The sequence below is a fragment of the Stegodyphus dumicola genome, chromosome X2, assembly GCF_044657685.1.
Source record: "Stegodyphus dumicola isolate Sdum_Otavi_A_Nest chromosome X2, ASM4465768v1".
NCBI classification, from domain to species: domain Eukaryota; kingdom Metazoa; phylum Arthropoda; class Arachnida; order Araneae; family Eresidae; genus Stegodyphus; species Stegodyphus dumicola.
In genome coordinates, this window is record NC_140781.1 from 197,837,351 (window position 1) to 197,856,099 (window position 18,749).

An 18,749-nucleotide genomic window follows, 5' to 3' on the forward strand; every position below is an offset into this window, starting at 1 on the left:
CCAGGAAAGGCAGGCAGGCATTCAGAAGTTAGAATCGATTTTTAAGTCATATTTATTATTAAAATTAAGTTTTAAAGAAATTTTAATAAAATTGTTTTGAGGTGGGTTTTGGAAAAAGTTACTAAATACGAACTAAATGTCCTCATATATGAAGCCTTTCTTATAAAAGTTAAATATTCAGTTACAGTAAAAGAAGAAATATCAACTATTATGGCTTAAATTAGTTGTTATATGAAGAGAAATATAAGTTTCAAACAACAAAAATTTAAGTTAAGAAGAATAAGGGAAATTAACTTTGAAAAATAAGGGTAACCTGTTATGAAATTGTGACAATTAAGTCTGTGTTAACTCACTGATGTTGTCCTCTCCCTTAACTATTGGTTGCGATGCCCATTGCACCTGCCGACTCCTGCGCATTGCGCCTCCTGTACTTGAATCGGTACTTTTATACAGCTGATGCTAGATTTATAGATGTTGAGATCGTATGATACTGTAATTTATGAGGAATTTTTTACCTTAATACATGAAATAAAAAAATCCTAAAATATTTTAAAATTTTCTCTTAATTTATTTTTATTTTTTATTTTATTAGTTCAGAAAAGCTATTAATTGCGTTTTCGTATTTTGCGTTGAAAACTTAAATGCGTTGAATCACTTTTTATTATCGCCCTATATTATATTTAAAGAAATTAAATAATAAAGAATCTGCTAAATCTATGTGTGTTTCTCGCATTGTTATAAAACAACGGTACTTAGAGCCACCAAATTTTGAATAACGTAATCCTCCACCCGAATATGGGCATCTGGAAGCCCAAAGTTAGAATTTGCAATTTGTTCTATTATCGAATTCATATTTTGTAAAACTTTCAGGAATTTTTGATTAACAAATTCAACGATTTCAAAGCGAGCAGTGGCAACACTGTACGAAAAAATAATTATTTCCAGCGCGCGAGACTGTGTATCGGAAATTCTAAAGATATGCTCTTTTTAAATTATTTTATGATATTGCTGTTGAATTGAATTTTATGGTTTAAGTGCAAAGAACATGATAGTTAATAAATAAAGGTAACACACAAAACGTTAAATAAAAGCCCCTTTGGATGTAATATAAAATTTGAAAACTTTCAGATTTTTTTTTTATTGTTTAATTTTAATGTAATTAGAAATTCATCAAGTTACAGGATAGGTAACGGGCTCTTCTGATAATTTTTTTAGTTCTTCCTTGACAATGACCATAACGATTATCAACTTGCTTTTGTGTTAAAATTTCTCTTAAATTCTCTCTACTAATTTATTCATTCACTTCTAAGATTAATATTCTGGTTTGTGAAATATGATATTCTCATTACCTTTTCATGTTTTACGCAGTTTCCCTTTAGAGTTAGATAATTATCCACTATCAAAAAATAAAAATTTACATATTTCCTTTATTATTTATGTAGGTTGTAAATGAATTGATGGTCTTTAACTTTAAGAGGTGACAGACCTTAACTTAAAAGGTAACTTTAACTTAAGAGGTAACTTTAAGAGGTGGCAGAACATGGCAAAAGTAACTATTTTTGTAACACAATGTGGGGTGCAATGGGAAATGCGAACGGGGAAATACAATTACGAAAAACAAAGAAAAGTTTTAATCATGGAAATTTGCAAGAATTGTTGGAGAGAACGGCCAATCATTGTACTACATGCATCACAACGACGACCAAATAATTGGCGGGCGCTGTGGCAGATGTCCTGTATGTCAAGCATTTCTGTCGCAAGGACGCTAATTCCGAAGACACTGTCTTCAAAACAGTCAGTATGCGTCTCGTAAGCGCAAGTCATTTTGTATTTTGATTGGTGTCTGAAAATCTGTCCTCCATTATGGAAACTCGTTTTTAGATATTAAACTTCAATGACATAAATATTTGCTTTCATGATAAATTTCTTGGCTACAATGGCCATCGAAATTTCCTGATCTTTCCAAGGCCAGTCTACGTATAACACTATTAATAATATATTTCCTATGAAACAATGAATAAAGTACTTTATAACTGAACAAAGAATTTCCCCTCTCCCAAAATGAGAGTTCTAGAGAAAAAAATCTGTTCCTAGTAGAAAGAAATCGTTATAAAAAATTGTTTCTGGTTACTTGAATGTTATAATTATTTAGTTAATTGATTGTTATATTCTGTTTATCATAATAATACTTCAGAAAAAGGGGGACGATTAGTCAAAACTGACCATAATGGGATTAATGAAGAAAAAAGTTTAGCCTGCCCTCTTTTGCTTTATTGGGCGAAAATTAATTACAACTACCGCTTGTGTGAAACAATTTTAATATAAACTCCAAGAGTGACCAACAGATGGCAGCACATTACGTTTGGAAATTATTTTGGCTATAATATTCACTGAAAACTTATGTTCGATAATATAATGACACTTTTGGAGATATGTGTCTTATAATATTAGCAAAGACCAATAAATGCGCCCAAACATTAAAATTACTTTCCATGGCAAAGAGGAAGCTTAAAAATTTGAGTCAATACTTTTTTGACAACGTCTATTCTATTCTATTTTTTTTTTTTTTTTTTTTTTTTTTTTACTTTTTTTTTTTTTTGAAGCGTAATCTTATTTTGAACGCTGATTTCTTTTACGCAACCAAATGAATTTATTCGCCATATTAGACTGCTCTGAAAAAGCAGGTAAATTGTTAAGAGCATTTTCCATTAATTATAATATGGGTTATACCCATTGCTGGGCTGTAAAAGTTTTAACAAAGGACAGGCTCTTCATCACAGGAAAAAAAAGTCAAATTTAAATTAAATGTTTTACTTGTTATCGAAACAGAAAATACAGATAATTCTGCATAAACAAAAAACATTTTTAATAAAAAGAAAACCTCAAAATTCAATTTTTTTAAATCAGAAATTACAAAAACTAACGAGTTCATTTATTTATGCGGCGCAATTTTTACTAGAAACTGCCTCATGTTATTTTTTTCTTCTTTACCTCAGTTGGTCTTTCAGAAGATTCTAAGACCAAGCCATGTTTTTCAAAAAAAATTGTTAGTAAGATTTTGGCTTAAATTCCGTTAGATGCTTTCATTTAAGAAGATTGCCATTAAATCTGAAATACGTTGTACAGTCAAAATTCTTATTGTTGTAAAGATATTGTTCATAGATTAAATAAATTTCGTTCAGTTCCAGTGCTACTAATGTAGCACCTTCTAGAAGCTTATAAGGTTCCAGTCAACGCCTTTCTTCTAGATTCTAGATTCGTCCAGGCTGTTTTGACTAATAGTGATAGTCTTTCGCTGGCTTTAGCTTTCATTACACTATTGAATATTTCGCTATGCAGTTTTCCTGTTAAAACTAAGTTAAGGAAATTTTGAAAATATTTTTTACCTCCCGCCAATCTGTACACATAGGAAAGGGAGGTAATGTTTTCGGTCCAAAATTCGATAGCTAGTTTTCAGTGGCTAAGCGGATATTAGACCCCGAACAGCACGCTTAACTAATTTTCAGAATGATGACCGTTTGTGTAAGTGTGACGATGTTCCGTTCGCGATAAGTCTTATGCGAAACCTCCGAACATTTCCATTTTCCGCATTTAATCTTTCCGTATTCATATAAAGAGTTAATTAAATTTTGGGGAAAAGTGGGCAAACGGAAATGGTACTTTACATGAAACACATAACAGTTTTCAATGAACAACCGGAAATTGTATTTTACTTGAAACCCACAACAGTCTTTAATAAAAAACTGTATTAAAGTATAATCCGAAAATTTCAAATTTCAGCATTTAAAACTTTTATATCGATGGGAACAACATATTAGATTTCGGCTCAAACTGGAAAAACAGAAGTGATACTTTAAAACTTCTGAGCATATTTTCATCTCGAAATATATTATAAAGATAACACAAAATTTCTCAAATTTGGTATGTAAAGCATATATGTGACTGAACAAACATTTAGAAGCATTAAATGTATTCTTGGAATTATGCCAAATGCAACGGGAGTAAACTCATTATGAAATTGACCTAGCTTCAATCCTCAATTTTGTGTCCGTTTCACTCTTGTGTCGAAACATTTCTCAAATAAAAGGATGCTGCCACCAAATATTATCGCTATGTATTTTTTTAAAAATTAATATAGGAAATATATTATAGTTAACGTAAAAAAAATATATGGCAAAACTTAGCACTCTATTGGGAATTCTAAATATATGCTGCTTTTATAGGTTTTGTTGTTAAATTTTATGTGGCATAAGTGCGAAGAAAGTGATGCTAAATAAAGCTGAAAGAACAAATAAGAAAACTGTCATCTTATTATGGAAACTGAACGCTGCTATCAGAAACTGAAAGAATGGGAAAAATGTATGACAACTCTTAATACTCTATCCTGAATTCTAAGGAAATGTTGCTTTTACAAATTATGCGTTTAAGGCATTTGTATTATGAATCCGAAACACTATATGATCAGAGTACATACTACGAACGATGCGCTATTTTCAAATGAAATCATGAGAACAAATGTGTACATAAGTACGCATTGTTTCCATTTGCCATTGCATGAGAGAATAGAATAATAAAAAACGAGTAATGTTTAGAATCAACACTAAGCCCGTGCAAATGAAGCTAATGAGATAAAATAATCCATTAATATCGGAAAAATATAAAGAACTCGAAGGAAATTGTTAAGCTACGCAAAACAAATTAAGTATGGAAATGAACAATCAAAGGATAAAAATAAATAGGTAGGATACAATAAATGAGATATGGAAAAAACAATGCAAGTTGCAGAACTTACAAAGTGCAAAAGAAGTCAAATATCAGAATTAGTACTGGTAAGTACCAAGATTACAGGAAAAATTACATGAAAAAATGGTATAACGTGTAAATTAAAATACTATAGAACAGCAAAATATCCGGTAAGAAAGGATACAATAAATTAGATATAGAAAAACGTTATAAGTTAAAAAAGTTAAGAATGCAAAAGTTCAATTTAATTAAGATAATAGTTAAGGAAAAAAATGGATAAATTCCTCGGAATTTTTAAATCTTTTAGCTCGCTTTCATACAGTTCTCCTTAGCTTATAAATTAGCTTGTTGCTAATTTATAAGCTAAGGAGTATATTGCACTCTTGTGTATTTGTTGCATATTGTGTACAGCAAACATGAACATTATGTTATAACATTGTGTTATATATTGCACACATTCTGTCTTGAGTATTGTGTTGTACATTACACACACTGTGAACGTTGTTACAAATTGTATGTTTCACATTTGTTGTACACGGCGTGAACACTGTGTGTGGAGTTCAAGATCTTATTACATAATTCTCAGAACTCACATTATTAAAAAACAGCATACAATTTATATATACATTTTTACTACTACATTTTTAACTACTTAAACTATGTATAGCTAGACTAATATTTTAACTCCTTGAAGAGAAGTGATAGGTTACCGATGAGTCAATGACGATAAATTCTTTAAACCATCGATACAAGCACTCGAATTTTATCTTTTCGATAATTTACTTTTTATTACAAACAAACAGTGTCTGTTGTTCTCAACAATAACGTGCGTAATATGTCAACTTTTTCTTTAATTACTTAGTCTGATTTTCTTTGCAGTAAAAGCTTCTGAAAAGTTTTTTATACTAGCATGTTAGTCTTCCATTTCTTGCAAGCGTCTTAAAGGAATTTAGATGCATAAGGATGCAAATATTAATGCACTGTGTTTGCAAATAATCATCAACTTTACACATACGTTTTAGCGCAGTGGTATAGTAACATAAAATAATAAAAATACAAGACTTGTGAACTCATTAATATTTCAAAATATTATACTCCTCTCATTTCTGTGCTTGTTATAACACATACTCCTATTTTTACCTGCTGTACCTACGTACGTTTACATTATCTGCTTTAATTGCTATTTTTCACCCAACCTCTTTGGAGTAAATAGATTTCCTGCGCATCCCTAAAGTTTAAATTTATTCATCAAATAAAATATCCTCCCACTGCGCTTAAAAGCATTTATTTATAAAACATTATTTAAGCCACTACTGTAAAATATCTTGTTTAGAAAAGCTCCAACAAACTGCGAGGTGACTATTCGATAAATCAGTGGAATCCTTGTTAATCCGGGTGGAATGTACATCACATCCAACAAGAGCAAAAAGAAACTCGTAACTAAAGTTCGCGTTTACTGGGTAAGATTAATCTTCCGGCTCTGTTGTCTGCATTTTTAGAAACGAGTCTTGAGAAACGAGAGGAAAAGGCCAAAGCGGTAAACTAATGTCACTCTGACAGAAAATATTTCTTTGCATTCGATTTTTTGAAAGCATTCAGTTTAAGGATATTTTGTAAATAAATATATTGTTAACATGATATATTTTTTATATTTCTTTAAGCTTTAAACTAAAGTCTGAGTAAACGTTATGTGACAAATCTCATTGATAAGAGTAAATCTAGTAAACTAAATTTATTTACAAACGTTCCTATTTGAGTAAGAATTTAAAACTTGACAAAATTCTTAAAATTTCAAAAGGACTTGTATTCTCAAGTAGAAACTGCATTCAACGACTTCTTTCTTTGGAATTCGAATCTTATCGAATTACCACAAATCTGTGATCTTATCCACTGGATCACTGGCCTCAATGACTTCAAATTAGTATCAAATTAACTACACTTAAATTAATATATAGCAGGTCTTTTTATGAGTTTGTTTTCATAATTATCAACGGCAAACTGTCAATAAAATGCAATCAGTGCATATACGTATATAAAAATTCTAATAACATTATGCATCTGTCAAAACTTGCATTACAAATTATGTAAATATCGTGAGATAAATGTTCTTTTATCTTGATAATGTTTTGATGCAAGTTACCATTCCGCAATGATTGTGCATTTAACATAGCGAGTTTTCTTCTAAGTTCTATAACTAAAAATTGTGTACATGTTTTTCATTTAAGAGATTATTTTCTGAAAGGCAGAAAGGTAATAACAGTATAAGACATTTTCTTTCCTGTTTTAAGTGGTGCATTTCTTATTTTTTGTTTATTTGTTTATTTTATTGTCTCGTATTAAGATAGCTTAGTAACTTAGCTTCCGCAAAAAGTGGCAAACTCTCAATAGGAAGATTTTCGTAAAGTGAATAGCAAAAAGTTATTTCATATAAAAAGAATAACAGTGGAGTTTATTTTAAGCAATAAATTACCATTTGATATTGTTTGGCGAAGCAATCTAATATTAAAGTCAGCGTTTGTTTTTCCCTCTCCAAATTTCTTTTATCATTTTTTAGAACGCGTTAAACTCTCCTAACCTTCCACATAAATTCACTAATCTAACCGATCGTGCTGTTGGTGTGAATTATATCTTAATCTTTAGGTCCAATTTAAATGTTACAATTAGTCTTCTAATTTTCAATTAAAAACGGAGTCATGTTAGTCTGAGTTTTAATTAAACGTATGGTATTCTTACTAAACAGAAAACATAGTATTGTTTATAATTTATCCCGTAAAATTTGAAGAATTTTTTTCAGTGTTACAAAAGAAATTAATAAGAGTATTTTAGTAATATATTTTACAAAATGATATTGTAAAATCATTTAGAACAGTAATGCATGGTATTTAGTTACGGATTACACGCGCGAAGTCTTTCATTTAATATGTTACGGAATAAAGACTTTACATTTAGATTTAAAATTATTTTTATGCTTGACTACAATGTATGAATTACATAAGTTGAATATTAAGCTGCAGCTTTCATTAAAAATATATATATCTATACATGTATTTTTTACGAAAATTGATGTAAATGTACATCTGTATCAAACAGAAGAATCTTTCGAGACCATTCAAATATTTGCGGGCCTCCTTCTGTACAAGGAAGCATAAGCAAACTGGTTTCTAGTGACACATGTAAGGGATTGCAAGTGAGATGCAAAAACCCTTCAAGGTCTTAGGGGATTGTTTGACATACATTTTTTTCTGCCTAAAAGTTCTGACATTTTCACTTGCTACTCTTCTCTAATGCTAGAAAATATTGAAACATCTCATGGGAATGTGTGCTCGAGGCATTACGTATACTGAAGGCATTTTTCGTTTAAATTCTTTTGATTTTTTGCCCCTTATTCGACTTCGCTTACCCTTCCATGCATTGCGTGCCATGTCATAAATGAGTTAATCATTTTCAAATGAATGAGGAGTATACTTTGTTAAAAGGTACTGGCATTCAGATAAAATTAATAAAACTTGAAAAGTTCTGTTGATTTTAGCACAGGTTTGGGAAGAATTTGATACATATTTAATTTGGGCTCGCCAATGAAAATTGAAGAGTTACTGTATAAAAAGTAATATAGCATTACAAAAAGGTCATTTCGTATCGAATATAAACATGTATGCAAATTTATTATGTTGTTTATTAAAACTGAATATAGCGTTGAAATGTATTATTTAATAAATGATTCAAACGTATACATGAATAAATATTTTGTTGCTTTAATGTATCTATTTTACCCTTTTTTGAGTTCATTTTGTTCATTCGACATCCACGTGTTTGAATGGATTAGTAAAACATAGTTAATTCTAATACCATGTTTACATTTCAAATGGCAGTAAGATTATTCAGTTCTTACATATTATGCATTCAAGTTCTCATTTAAACAGCTCATTTTTTATTAAATTCTTCTGTCTTCATTTTAGTTCACATTTTTCTTCCTTAATATTATGGAGTTAAAAAAATTGTCAAATTTACTCAATAAATTAATAAATTGAAAAAATTCTTCACAGCTTGGTTAATTTTTTTATTAACCATTGCATATAATTAGAGAAAGTACAGTTTTAATGGATTTATATATATAGACGGAAACGAATCTAAAAAACGATTGTCCTGACTGTGGTGACCTGTCTTCTCGCAGCCGTCTTTATCACAAGGAAACAACCCGGATGGAATTCATAATAAATAATGTTATGATTTTCAGCGCTCGAGGCGCAATACGTATGGAAGCGAAGGATATGAAGCAGTCGAGATCCGACGCCGTGTTATTGAGTTGGATAAAATTAAATCACGGGAAAGGTGTTATGTCGTATTTACATATAATCATGGGAAATGTGTTATATAGATTATGCAATTATGTTGTTCCAGAAATAACAGACCGAAAAATGAGGAAATGCATATGATATCATAAATGAATTTGTAGAACTGTGTTCAAATCAAAGATGATTTTATTAGCTTCCAAAACAGCATTTCGTGTTTGTTACGTTATTCCATATCTTGCTGCCTTCACTTCCAGCCAGTGTGCAAAAGCTCTTGGACACTGTATAAAAAAATATATCAGCTTTCTAAATAATACAAAAAAGTTCCACTTTTGTTTTAGAATGGAGAACAAACTATATTGCATGCACTTTTTACGAAATGCTTATTTCAAAAGACATACAAACAAAACAAGAATTGCATTTAATAAAAAGCCAAAAATAGGTGCAACTGATAGAAGGAAGTGTATAATTCCTCAGATAAGTTGCGCGGCCGCGGGATTTGGTATCTGTAATTACGAAATTTAAGAACGCCCGGTCGATAATTTAGCACAAATGGTACTGTCTATTAAATTTCCTCTGCGAGAAGAGATCCGGAGGTGACACTAGTATTTAACTCTCCACGTAAAAATATCATTCCTAAATCATATTCTTTATTTTAGCATACTCTCTAATTACGCATGAAAATGAAAGCACATAACACAATATTAAATGAATGGCATTTGCGTAGAATGCTCGAAAAATGTGATTGCGAGTTTTCTTTGAACATTGATCTTAGACTAGACATAAAGTTCCTATTACAAAATTTTAAAACAATTTGCAGAATTTTATGCAAATAGTTTCAGCTCTGTATGAAAAAGGGTTGCATAAATATAACATTCAACACATCACGTTACTACTTTGAAGCATGAATCCCAAAATCCTCACAAAATCATCAATTTTTAACACCGATATGTATTTTTCATATAAAGTTATTAAATAATATATTCGGTTGAAGCATAATAAACATTCTTCTAACTGGAATTTTTTTTTTAATTTTTATTTGTACGATAAACATAATAGATTAAGCTTTAAATTTACAGAAGCTTCCCCCCTACCACCTCTACCACACACTAAATTATTCTCAATATAATGAAGAAAATTATTTCTGTAAAAGCCGTTTTATTAATTAAAACTTCTAATATGCGGTTAGTCGTATAAAAGTTTGATTTTGAAATTATTTTCGTAAAATTTGCTACCTTATTTTAAGAAACCTTTTAGTTCGAAATTCATGTTTAAAACCAATATGCCTGCAAACAAATCCTGCAGTCGGCGTTTTCGAACATCCGGATATATAGGGTGTTTGGGTGTAAAATATCTAAATTACTGAAATAAAAATATCGGGGAATATTTATTCCAGAAATTTCTGGTTCGCATTATTATACAAAAAAATTGTGAATGCTTTTTCTTTGCATATTTATGCTTAATGATTTCAAGATGCCGCCTGTTGATCCGACAGTTACCCAAAAAATTGTGTGATTCATTCCAAGTTGCTTATGTTTTGTTGGGGATATATGTAGTAACAACATCTGTTATGTGAACTTGTAGATGATAAAGATCTTATTCTGATAGACAAAAGTTTTGAAATAAGCCCTAAAATATTGCACAGTTACATCTGATTATCAAGAAGGATGTTTGAAATGTCTTTGATTTTTCAAGATATTTCTTCTATGGCAGTGTTAATTCCTTTAGCTCTCAGATCATTGTCCTGCAGAAAAGATATTTTCAAGATGTAAACTGTCCTCCATATTGCGTATAAAATAGGGCAGCACTCTGACAACACAAATCACATTTTCTTAATTACTGTACTGTAATATGTTATTGCTTCAGTACTCAAAAATGCTGATTCTTTGTTGTGCATATTATAACGCCTTGAGTGAATAAACTCAAGCTATTTCATATATCGTATACATCAATGTGAAATAATAAAAATAATTTTGTTCAAACCTCTAGGCCAGCGGTTCTCAACCTTTTGACTAACGCGTACCATCTAAACAAAAATTGAAAAGCTTTAGTACCGCCACTCCATTTTACAATTTGTCAATAGAAACATTGAAATATATAAATTTTGCACAACCTATTGGCTATACGTATTAAATATGCACACATAAAAAATATTAGATTAAAAATTAGCTGCCATTTTTATTATCAAAATTTAAGTTACAATACTTTAGTTCTAAAATTTAGTTCGAAATTTGGGTTATGTTTAAGAGAGATAATTTCTTTATGTCTGGTCTTACTTCACTTAACTTTAACCGTAAATTAGGATCCACTTTTAATTTTGTTCTGTATTTCTTTTTTTTTCAAATAAAACGTGAAAAAAAATACTTGTTCGCATAAATAGGTTATGCAAAAAGGCAGTAAAAATTTAACAGCTTTATTTGAAATACCTTTAATTTTTTTGGGGGGGAGGTCAGCCAAAAGTTAACAAGTGAGTTATTTTTGAAATCCTCAGCTAGAGTTCGATCACAGGATATTTCTATCAGTAGTTCTTTTTCTTCATGATATTTTTAAATTTAATAGTTAAAAATACTTTGTTTCTTTGCGTACCACTTATTTTTCTTTCGCGTACCACCGGTTGAGAATCCCTGCTCTAGACACTAAGTGTATAGTTTCAAAAGCAAGTGCAATGTTTGTCAACAACAAAAGATAACTTTTCCTTGTGTAAAAAATTTTTTTCTACGCCTCATGCAGATGAAAAATTTACGATTGTTGCTTTGTTACGAAATTTGTTTTTGTCTGTTTTTTTATCCTTTTGTGAGACCACTATACCAAACTTCTGGCTCCTCAATTTCCCAGAACTCAGTTCAATGGGTATTGAGGAAGAAGAGTTTCTTATCTCTAAACGTAGGTGGCTTCTTTGAAAAGATGCTGCGATATATAGAAAGGCTAAAAAGCAAACAAACACACAGTTATGTGTCACGTTTTCGGAATAAACAGTGGATCACGTTTAACTTTTTAGGAGACTTAGAAAGGATAAACTTAAGTGTCAAGTTCTTGAATCAAGGAACTAAAAGTTTTGTTGATGCGATTTCCTCGTTTCCTATAAGAAACTGAAACTATTGAAAAGGTCTCTATCTTTAACGGATACTTTCTTGCAAAATATTCTAATTGAGGCTAGTTTAAATTATTATTATAAACGGGAAAATCAAGTAAGTATCGATACATCCACTCTTATCAGCAAGAATTTAATACAAGCAAAACGCGAAATAAATGGCTAGTTTTAATTGTTAGACCTGATTTGCCTATGTGGTAAGCTTTGTTTGATTAAGGAGTCTCACATTTATAAGAAAAACTTCAGTAAGGAACCTATTTCTTTTTATAATACATTAGCTAGTTACTGAGATATGCTGCGAAAATTAGCAATTTTTGTACGTTAGGTTAGATTGTAGAGACATCAGATTTTTTTTGGAAGCAAGAGAGATTGAAAATGAGCAGCGCCTTCGCTGGGAACGCCACACCACGAAGGCACACTAAGAAGGCGGAAGAAATACATTATAAGATTAAATTATTGGAATGTGGGAGAACTATCTGCCTAAGTTAAGGATGCAGAGAGGTAGTGCATGGGGGCTATACCATTTTTGTCAATGGCGATGGCGTGGTGCCGCCTGTACTTGTTCCTGTCCTGTCCTACCTAAGTTAAGGATACTTCGCGGAGGTCTTTCTGAGGGAAACTGGCTGGTATTCAGGTTACACATGGATAAAACCACAAAAACCAACCATGCAGTTTGCCCGTTTGCCTGTTATCGAGTCCGGGTATAAGTCCCAATATTCAGCAGTCTTAATTACTCGGTCCCCGGGAGATCCTTAGTATGGTACTACACTTTGATCTTAGCCAAGAGGCCGAGAAGCGATATGAAAGAAAGCGAGAACTGTAGTATGGTAAAAGATTAAGTTACAAAATCAAATTATTTGTCCATATCTGTCCATCTTTTAATCGTAACAGCAAATTTGAACTCATATGCTTGGACGAACTTAACATGATTGATGCCGTAAAGTACTTTCTTCTTCCTTAACGTGTTCCTTCATGGTGTAATTGGTAGCACATCCAGCTAATATCAGGAGTTAGTTCGAATCCCGGCTAAAGCGCTGCACATTTTTGCATGTTTCCCAACTTCGAAATAACTAATGAACCTATAAGTGGCGCCCGAACTAAGATGTGGTGGACGACAATTCGTTACCATCAGGATCTGACAACTGGATCCCCGCTTCCCCAGTCGCCCTTTAAGTGAGGGAGAATATGGAGAATATAAAGTATTTTCTTCCTACTTACAGCGAACCTTCGTGATGTAACTGGAAGCCCGTCCAACTAGCAATCGGAAGGTCAGGAGTTGGAATTCCGGCAAGGGCACTGTTCATCTTTCAGGTTTCTTGCTCCGATGAAACTAAAACCTCTAATGACTCTTTATTTTTATCCCAAACATATCTGTGTCAAAACAGAAGTATTATAGAATAGGACAAAGATTAAAATTCCTGCAATTTTAAAAGCGACAAAATATTGCTTCCAAAAAAAATTCGTTTTCTTTTGTCATGATATTCTTTCAAGAAATACTTACCGCTATGTTATTTAATATTACGTTGTATTCTGCTAATTCTTTGCATCTCATCAAGTCTCTTATTTTGTGGAGTTTGAAGCTGGAAATGTTAACTAATTGTAAAATTTTCTTTTTATGCATCCGTAAACAAATACTTATGCTCTGCATTCGGTACTTCCGCCTCTGTTATTTAAATGCCAATGCAATAATTCCAGCATATGTAAGAAAGCTAGATCGGTGTAAAATTCGAAGAAATTTTTTTTTTTTTTTTTTTATTTTCTTAGCTAATGCAGAGTGTTGGTTATGCAGCATAACGCGAATTTCTACCAATCTGTTCTTATGCAAGAGGCATGAAAACTTAATAAATCTTATCAGTATAAAAGCAGCGCCTCACGTAACATAGAACGAAATAAAAAATGTGATGAGTGTTATTTTCTATGTTCAGGAAGAAAAATGTAACGTTTAAACTAGAAAACAGAAAGTATTTATTTAGCTACGATGAGTATGGAAAATACCAAGTTTCTTTTACACATGTTGAATCCATAACAAGAGATAACACGATACAAATTGTTTATGTGTTGACCCTGATAAAAGCGGTTTGTATGCATACATATGTTAAAAATCAGTCTCGTTGTCCTTTGTTTTTCCGTTTTCTTTTTGTTAACTCTTTAAGCACGTGTTGTGTTCACAGTAAGCAGTACAATGTCTCCAAGAACAACTTTTTCCTTAATGCCAGATCAAATTTGTAAGTTTTCTTCGTTTCCAAGAAAGGCTAACGGTATAAAGTTTTCTTTTAAAATGATAGGTTAAGCAAATTTTTAAGTCATTTTTGCTGTCATTTGTTATCATAAAGTTTTCTATAAATGTGCGTGATAATTCAAACTGTATCAAAGAAGAGGTGATTAAGATCTAACTTTCCGTGGTAGATTTAAATTTAAGTGTATGCTAAGTCTAAATGAAAACGTTCCGTTGTCGCACCGGTGAATCTTATCTTCTGAATCTGCTATCTTGGGAGAATTTAAAACGCTTGATTATCCTTTCAGAGTAGGAATCTTAAAGAATTGTCTAATAGTACTTAATTTCTGGATATAACTAATTTTTGTAAGTTGCGATAGTAAATAATTTTGCATTCATTTTTACGATTCTATCTCTACAAGTAGCAAAAATTTAGTTTCTAATTATCTCAAGTTTCTCGGATTTCTCGAGTCAAAACTTGGGTTGCCAATAGAAAACTATTATTGTTTCACTTCGCTTCGGCATAGCTATAACTAATCTTAAATAATAGGGGCCTAGCTAGCCTATGTAACTAAAGATTTTACTTTATGAGATGCCATACGATTCTACCAAAGTTCTGTTTGCAGTCCTACGTGCCATTGACTAAGGTATTTTCTCCGTTCTTTTCGTATTCCTTTTGTATAATTAAGAGCATAATCGACTCGTATACGAGAGGTCCAGGATTCGAGTCCCGGAAAGGGAGGGCATGGCTGATTCTTAACATCTCCTGCTCCAAAAAACCTAATGACACTTCAGATGGCGCCCGAACTAAAAGGTGGTGGACGATAATTCGTCCCCACCAGGATTTGGCGATTGAGTCCCATCATCGCCAGTCGCTCTTTAAAACAGGGAGTATATAAGGTACAAATGAGAGAAATACGACCAGATCCACCTGGTCTAAAAATAGACCTTATGATCTTGTTTGGGTCGCCTCAAAGTTCACCACAAAATAAGGAATCCCACCACGAAACCAAATTCAAGTACAATCACAACATTAAAGCACAAACTATAAACACACAATTAACACATATCAAGTAAAAAGAAACAAGAGCATATAGAATTAAAATAAATCACAAGGCATAAAATCAGTATGTCAATAAGTTGAAATGAATAAAATTACAAGTAAACTCCTCCAAATCAAATCTATAAAATTCTAAGATCACTAAAATGCAAATAAAAATACAATAAAAGCCAATTTTTAGTTAGTACAGTTATAACTGTGATTATATAAAAACACCACATGCACTCCTTTTACCGTTAATTACTCCTACAATCGTTTTGGCAAACTTCGGCAATTTATTATATCTTACCTTCTCAAAATTCGCAATTTTCATTTGTTGTCGTACACTTTCTGTTAATTTACATTCAAACGCGTAATGCCTTGCGGAGCCAGGTGAATTACAAGCTAAGCATAATGACTTTTCCTGTATACCAAATCTACTGAGATACTCCGGAAGTCTACCGTGATTTGTTACAAACTGATTTGCATCTATATGATTATATATTGGCATTTTTTTAGTTATTTTATATTTTTCAATAAGCCCTTATTTCTTATTGAACTGTTCTATTGTTGTTCCATTGTCTTATTGAACTGTTCTATTGTTGTTCCATTGTCTTATTGAACTGTTCCATTTACCAAGATAATATTTTTGCATTACTCTAATTGCATATTTCTTTGAACCGGAAGCCCCCTAGCGGCCGAGCGGTAAAGTCGGTGGTAGTTCGGTCTGAGGTTCGAATCAAGAGAATGGGTTGGCTGCATGGGCGTTTTCGTGATTTTCGCCATGTGTAACGTGTATACGAGCCAGTTTCCCTCTGAAAGTCTTCCACAAAAGCATTCCTCCACTTACGCAGATAGCTCTCGAGGCTTTGCGATAACCACACGAACCAAACCAACCCAAAACCTGCTTCAAAAAAATCTAATGACTCTCCAAGTTTTATTTTACGAAGATTTCGTGATCTGATAACTCTTTGTGTACGTTGCTGAATAATAAAGGCCACAACTTTTAAGATATGAAGTGATTCAATAAAAATTTCATTCGCGACTCTGCGTACCGTAGATGTTTATTTTACTGGATTTCCATAACATGACTTGATTTGTTAAAAAAAATTAACACAGAATGACGTTATTGATTTCAGGAAAAATAGTTGATTTATTGCATATCCAAAGCTAATACTGCCAGACATTCTTCAAAGGGAAAGAAGGAGAAAATCAATGTACCTTTCTTGCATACAGTACAAAGTGTTTACAGTAAATTTTAATAGAGCTCACGATAAAGGAAGGAGCTTAGTACAAGCAGAAAGCCTACATCTCCCCAAAGCCTTTTCAGGACTATTATACAAAAAACTTTAAAAAAATCCTTTCACCATTCTGTGATGCTAGAATGCAGTTTGTTCATACGCCCCATTCCTATTACTCACCAGTGCGGCAGCAATTTAAATGAAATGCTATCGTCTTTTAAGTAACTTGAGGGCGAAATAGGTCTCAGATAAATTCTCCTTTAATTACAGTAATTATACAACTTGTTATGTACCCCGCTACCTTACCCGTTTTATAAGGAAGTTTGCTTGATATATTTGATTGATGTTCTACTATCGAGAGTTTTATGAATTGTTATTATGAGTTATTGATCTAGAGGGTCTTTTCTGTTCTTGCTTTTAGATTTGCTTATTCTTTCAAAGTATGCCTCTGCAGAGGTAATTATTCAGTATATTCGATTCGAATCGAAAAAGAGAATGAAAGAATTTTGTTTGAAAGAATCAACATCAAAAGAAACTTTTAATGAAAAGGTATGAAGCACACATGTCATTAAAGACTTAAACGCTTTTTTTTTTTCCTTTAGTTTTGCAATAAAGTAAATAACCGTCTTACTGAGCACAAAATGCACATCCATTTCTGACCAGCAAATAAGCACAACGAAACTTTTATATACTTATGCTACAGGTATAGTACTTTCACTTCACTCCCTCCTGCCCATAAAATATATTGCAATCACAATCAGATATCTTTCTCATCGCCCCTTTCGATTTTTGAAAGAAAAAATTTTGTGTCAGATTGAAGAATAGTAATCTAAGATTATAAAAAAAAAAATCCTTTTTTTTTTTTTTTTTTTTTTTTTTTTTTTTTTTGTCTTAAATTTTACTCTGTACGTCAAATTTGTCGTTAACAGCGCTAATTGTAAAGATTCGGAAGTACCATTCGTTTAATTTTTTACAAGAAGAACATTTTCTATTTGAAATTCATATAAATCTGGTTTGATTTGACCGGTAATTACCATCAGCACGTAATGTTAGAAATATCCAAGAGAAGTAAAAAGTACAAAATTGTTGTGGGATGCTAGTGACCTAGCTAGTGGCTAGTGGATGATAAAGGAAACCGGTGCATACGTGAGGACATTCTAAACAAAAGATTCTCGACGACACCAGCCAGAACGAACAAGCATTGCAAAAGAAAGTTACTTTGAAATTATGGATACGTTTCGGGGTTTTAATTCTAAGGTATTATGAATCACTCGCCGATGGAGGATACATTTTACATATCTAACCGATTTGTATCGAATATCAAGACCATTTTTTATTTCATTACAAGTAATACTATTTCGAGCACGTATCTGCATCTTTCCTAATTTTATGCAAAACATAATATGTGTTGGATTTATGTTTCGGAATTTTTGCATTTAAAACTACATATTCTCATTCGCCATTGTGTGTAATAAGTTAATAATGGGCAATGCATATAGGATAACATGGAAATAAATATACGTGTAAAATAAAAAGAGATATAATAGATAAAGTTATACAGTATTTCTCCCGCCTTCTTAGCAGGCCTTCGCAGTGTAGTGGTCTGCACGCTGGGCGTGTATTCTAGAGTTCCGTGGTTCGATTCCTGGCGAAGGCGTTACTCATTTTCCATCTTTCCTGCTTCCAAAAAATACCTAATGTCTCTACAAAGTGAATAGAATAAAAGGGGATATGGATAGAATCCAATATCACTTTTTGTTTAACCATGCCTAATTAGAATCACTGAGTACGTAGGAGACATTTAATTAGAACTGTTGAGTATATGTGACTGTTTTGTGAGCTGGTACAAGAGATTTTATTACGTACATAGAGAATATACCCTCTTGAGATAGCTCTTGTTACCGTTTATGCAATATATATTTAACATTTCATTTAACGAGCTAAATAAATTATTAATTTCTATCCTATTAAGCATATCAAACTTCTATTGGTCTAACTGTTTAATGGTTTGATTATCTATCTGGCAACCTATCTGCCGATTTATTGCAGTCTTAATTAGGTTAGGTTAATTGAAAAAGGGAGAGTAAAACGAGGGCTATCTGTCTGTGGTGAGGGATGCCTTTGTGGAGGA